The sequence below is a fragment of the Mytilus galloprovincialis genome, chromosome 2, assembly GCF_965363235.1.
Source record: "Mytilus galloprovincialis chromosome 2, xbMytGall1.hap1.1, whole genome shotgun sequence".
Taxonomy (NCBI): domain Eukaryota; kingdom Metazoa; phylum Mollusca; class Bivalvia; order Mytilida; family Mytilidae; genus Mytilus; species Mytilus galloprovincialis.
Window position 1 is genome coordinate 114,274,611 of NC_134839.1, and position 6,100 is coordinate 114,280,710.

The window sequence follows — 6,100 nt, forward strand, 5'->3', positions numbered from 1 at the left end:
CCACGTTTAAATTTATTACCATTCTACAAAGTAATCATGTTACAAGTTATTACCATTCCAAAAAGTAATCATGTTACAAGTAACAACCATTCCACAACGTAAACATGTTACAAGTTATTACCATTCTACAAAGTAATCATGTTACAAGTTATTACAATTCTACAAAGTCACCACGTTACAAGTTATTATCATTCCACAAAGTAATCATGTTACAAGTTATTACAATTCTACAAAGTCATCACGTTACAAGTTATTGCCATTCCACAAACTAATCATGTTACAAGTTATTGCCATTCTACAAAGTAATCATGTTACAAGTTATTACAATTCTACAAAGTGACCACGTCACAAGTTATTACAATTCTACATAGAAACCACGTTACAAGTTATTACCATTCCACAAAGTAATCATGTTACAAGTTATTACCATTCTACAAAGTAATCATGTAACAAGTTATTACAATTAGGCAAAGTAATCATATTACAAGTTATTGCCTCTACACAGCAATCACGTTACAAGTTATTGCCATTCTACAAAGTAATCATGTTACAAGTTATTACAATTCTACAAAGTAACCACGTTACAAATTATTACCATTCTACAAAGTAATCATGTTACAAGTTATTACCATTCCACAAAGTAATCATGTTACAAGTTATAACCATTCCACAAAGTAATCATGTTACAAGTTATTACCATTCTACAAAGTAATCATGTTACAAGTTATTACAATTCTACAAAGTAATCATGTTACAAGTAATTACAATTCCACAAAGTAATCATGTTACAAGTTATTACAATTCTACAAAGTCATCACGTTACAAGTTATTGCCATTCCACAAACTCATCATGTTACAAGTTATTGCCATTCTACAAAGTAATCATATTACAAGTTATTACAATTCTACAAAGTAACCACGTTACAAGTTATTACAATTATACAAAGAAACCACGTTACAAGTTATTACCATTCCACAAAGTAATCATGTTAGAAGTTATTACCATTCTACAAAGTAATCATGTTACAAGTTATAACAATTCTACAAAGTAATCATATTACAAGTTATTGCCTCAACACAGTAATCACGTTACAAGTTATTGCCATTCTACAAAGTAATCATGTTACAAGTTATTACAATTCTACAAAGTAACCACGTTACAATTTATTATCATTCTACAAAGTTATCATGTTACAAGTTATTACTATTCTACAAAGTAATCATGTTACAAGTTATTACCATTCTACAAAGTAATCATGTTACATGTTATTACTATTCTACAAAGTAATCATGTTACAAGTTATTGCCTCTACACAGTAATCATGTTACAAGTTATTGCCATTCTACAAAGTAATCATGTTACAAGTTATTACAATTTTACAAAGTAACCACGTTACAATATATTACCATTCTACAAAGTAACCACGTTACAATTTATTACCATTCTACAAAGTAATCATGTTACAAGTTATTATCATTCTACAAAGTAATCATGTTACAGGTTATTACCATTCCACAAAGTAATCATGTTACAAGTTATTACAATTCTACAAAGTCACCACGTTACAAGTTATTACCATTCCACAAAGTAATCATGTTACAAGTTATTACAATTCCAAAAAATAATCATGTTACAAGTTATTGCCATTCTACAAAGTAATCATGTTACAAGTTATTACAATTCTACAAAGTAACCACGTCACAAGTTATTACAATTCTACAAAGAAACCACGTTACAAGTTATTACCATTCCACAGAGTTATCATGTTACAAGTTATTACCATTCTACAAAGTAATCATGTTACAAGTTATTACAATTCTACAAAGTAATCATATTACAAGTTATTGCCTCTACACAGGAATCACGTTACAAGCTATTGCCAGTCTACAAAGTAATCATGTTACAAGTTATTACAATTCTACAAAGTAATCATGTTACAAGTTATTACAATTCTACAAAGTAACCACGTCACAAGTTATTACAATTCTACAAAGAAACCACGTTACAAGTTATTACCATTCCACAGAGTTATCATGTTACAAGTTATTACCATTCTACAAAGTAATCATGTTACAAGTTATTACAATTCTACAAAGTAATCATATTACAAGTTATTGCCTCTACACAGGAATCACGTTACAAGCTATTGCCAGTCTACAAAGTAATCATGTTACAAGTTATTACAATTCTACAAAGTAACCACGTTACAATTTATTACCATTCTACAAAGTAATCATGTTACAAGTTATTACCATTCCACAAAGTAATCATGTTACAAGTAACAACCATTCCACAACGTAATCATGTTACAAGTTATTACCATTCTACAAAGTAATCATGTTACAAGTTATTACAATTCTACAAAGTCACCACGTTACAAGTTATTATCATTCCACAAAGTTATCATGTTACAAGTTATTACAATTCTACAAAGTCATCACGTTACAAGTTATTGCCATTCCACAAACTAATCATGTTACAAGTTATTGCCATTCTACAAAGTAATCATGTTACAAGTTATTACAATTCTACAAAGTGACCACGTCACAAGTTATTACAATTCTACATAGAAACCACGTTACAAGTTATTACCATTCCACAAAGTAATCATGTTACAAGTTATTACAATAATACAAAGTAATCATATTACAAGTTATTGCCTCTACACAGCAATCACGTTACAAGTTATTGCCATTCTACAAAGTAATCATGTTACAAGTTATTACCATTCTACAAAGTAACCACGTTACAAATTATTACCATTCTACAAAGTAATCATGTTACAAGTTATTACCATTCCACAAAGTAATCATGTTACAAGTTATAACCATTCCACAAAGTAATCATGTTACAAGTTATTACCATTCTACAAAGTAATCATGTTACAAGTTATTACAATTCTACAAAGTAATCATGTTACAAGTAATTACAATTCCACAAAGTTATCATGTTATTGCCATTCCACAAACTCATCATGTTACAAGTTATTGCCATTCTACAAAGTAATCATGTTACAAGTTATTACAATTCTACAAAGTAACCACGTTACAATTGATTATCATTCTACAAAGTAATCATGTTACAAGTTATTACTATTCTACAAAGTAATCATGTTACAAGTTATTACCATTCCACAAAATAATCATGTTACAAGTTATAACCTTTCCACAAAGTAATCATGTTACAAGTTATTACCATTCTACAAAGTATTCATGTCACAAGTTATTACCATAAAACAAAGTAATCATGTTACAAGTTATTACCATTCTACAAAGTAATCATGTTACAAGTTATTACCATTCTACAAAGTAATCATGTTACATGTTATTACTATTCTACAAAGTAATCATGTTACAAGTTATTGCCTCTACACAGTAATCATGTTACAAGTTATTGCCATTCTACAAAGTAATCATGTTACAAGTTATTACAATTTTACAAAGTAACCACGTTACAATTGATTACCATGCTACAAAGTAATGATAAATCATGTTACAAGTTATTACAATTCTACAAAGTAACCACGTTACAATTGATTACCATGCTACAAAGTAATGATAAATCATGTTACAAGTTATTACAATTCTACAAAGTAACCACGTTACAATTTATTACCATTCTACAAAGTAATCATGTTACAAGTTATTACCATTCTACAAAGTAATCATGTTACAAGTTATAACCATTCCACAAGGTAATCATGATACAAGTTATTACCATTCCATAAAGTAATCAAAGTTATTACCATTCTACAAAGTAATCATGTTAGAAGTTATTACCATTCTACAAAGTAATCATGTTACAAGTAATTATCATTCCACAAAGTAATCATGTTACAAGTTATTACCATTCCACAAAGTAATCATGTGACAAGTTATTACCATTCCACAAAAGTTATTACTATACAACAAGGTTCTATTCAGTTCCTCTTCATTTTTGATTTAAGCAGTTGTAATTGTGAACGAATTTATCGCATTTCACAAAATATTCCTTTGTGGAAAGTACAACCTTTTTCACTTTATAATTGTAATATTGGTAAGGGGATGGACCAAACTGTATTTTCGAATGAATTGTACAAAGGAAATTAGACTTCATTTTCTATAACGAATCACACCGTTTTGCTTCCACGTGGAAAAAAACCAACATCATTTATTATCCGAGAGAATAGACGAATGTCTAATACTAGTAATAACTTTTAATCTGTAGACGAACCGTTTTGAACAATTTTGCGTTTATCATACGTTTTTATTTGAATGAACAGAAAAAGAACATTTCTATATTTTATTAAATTTCAAATGTGGATTATTAAGGAATTTGGAGATAAGTGACTTTTATTCTATTTTTTACTACCTGTCATTAGAGATGGAAGGTAATGTTAGTAACTGTTACTTTTATATGTTAGTATTGTAACAACACATGTTATTATTTTTGTAAGATACTTTAGATATTTAAATTGGTTTCTTTCTTTATATAATATCGAAGTATCTAAAAGATGCTATTTGCATGTCTATAAACGTTGACATGCCTATGCAGTGGTAACACATACTTAAACAGTGATCCGACATCTCTAATCTTTCTTTTCCCCCCGCATTTATATATCTAGTACAAACTCTCTCTCTCTCTATCTATATATATATAGATAGATCTCTATTTTTCAAAATGGAAAGAAAGAGTTTTGGGGTTTTAACAATCTCACAAACATTGACTCTGTATAACCTCGCGATAGACAGGAACTTTACCATAAATGCTCACCAGTAATTATGGTTTTTGTATGTTAAATGTAGACAACATTAGTTGACCGATGTTCAAATTTCATAAATCAACTAAACAGAAACAACTGAAAGTAACAAACAAAACTGGGGGATCGCATAATCTCCAAAAAGGTGCAAAACCGATGGCGCCGGTCGTTATAAGCTTCTTCTGGTATGCTTACAACATCAGTCATGCGAATCCACTTTCAGTCAAACTATCGCTATTGAATCGGGCACAATCGGTTAATTTGCCAATCAGACAACTATTAGAATGTATTTAAAGGTTTAAAACCGCGAAAACATGTCGCTAGTGATTTATGATACAGACACATCGCTGGGGCGGATCCAGCCATTTGAAAAAAAGGGGGAGGGGGTCCTAACCCAGGAAAAAGAGGGGGGTTCCAACTACATGTCCCCATTCAAATGCATTGATCGTCCCAAAAAAGGGGGGTTCAAACCCCCGGACCTCCCCCTGGATCTGCCACTGTATCGTAGTACAGTATTTATACAATTACAAGAGTAAAACAGAAGACACCTAATTTCCTCAACAATTGTATCGAAGGACATTTCAAATCTCCCAAATGAACTTGGTTTTGACATTTGAAAGCTTCTCAATTAATCCTAAACCAAAAAAAGATATGCAACTTTGAATCATCATGTTTTTAGCCATACATTATCGACTTGATATTAAAACGTAGTTGGAACCAGGCTTAAAAATGGTCATTGTATTAAGAAACCAGTCTAAAAAGAGGTCATTGTATTAACACAAGTTATACGCTTCTGGGTGGTATTTAAGATTTGATGAAAAGGTTCTTGCGATTAACATTTCCGTTGTGATGAAAAGTAAATATTGTGGGGGTTCTCATTCGTTTAGAAAAGGCGCAAAATGCACATCTTTCACTACTTACGTACATTTTGTGCATTTAGAGATCTACAATATTGCTATACCTTTTTTTATTGGCTGTTACTATGGAAATACAAATGCTACAGATTTCATCTTTTTTTCGATATTCAGATGCAGGACAACGAGTTCTAAATGTATACAACACTTCATCACAATTCGAAATGCCACCCATTTACACGAGTATTTAAATTTTGAATATGATAAAATATCGAATGATTTCCAATATTTCGACCATGTCTAGTACATGAATTGAATTCATAACTTGCGCTGAAATCATCGATGGAAATGTCCGTCCTCTATGAACAGAATAATTGTAAAATTATTAGTACCTAAATTACTACCTTTGATCAAAAAGCAATTTACTGAAAAACTTCATTTCACAGTCATTTTCTAAGTGATATTTTATTTCAATCTGAATCTATGTAACAATCAAACGTTGAATGT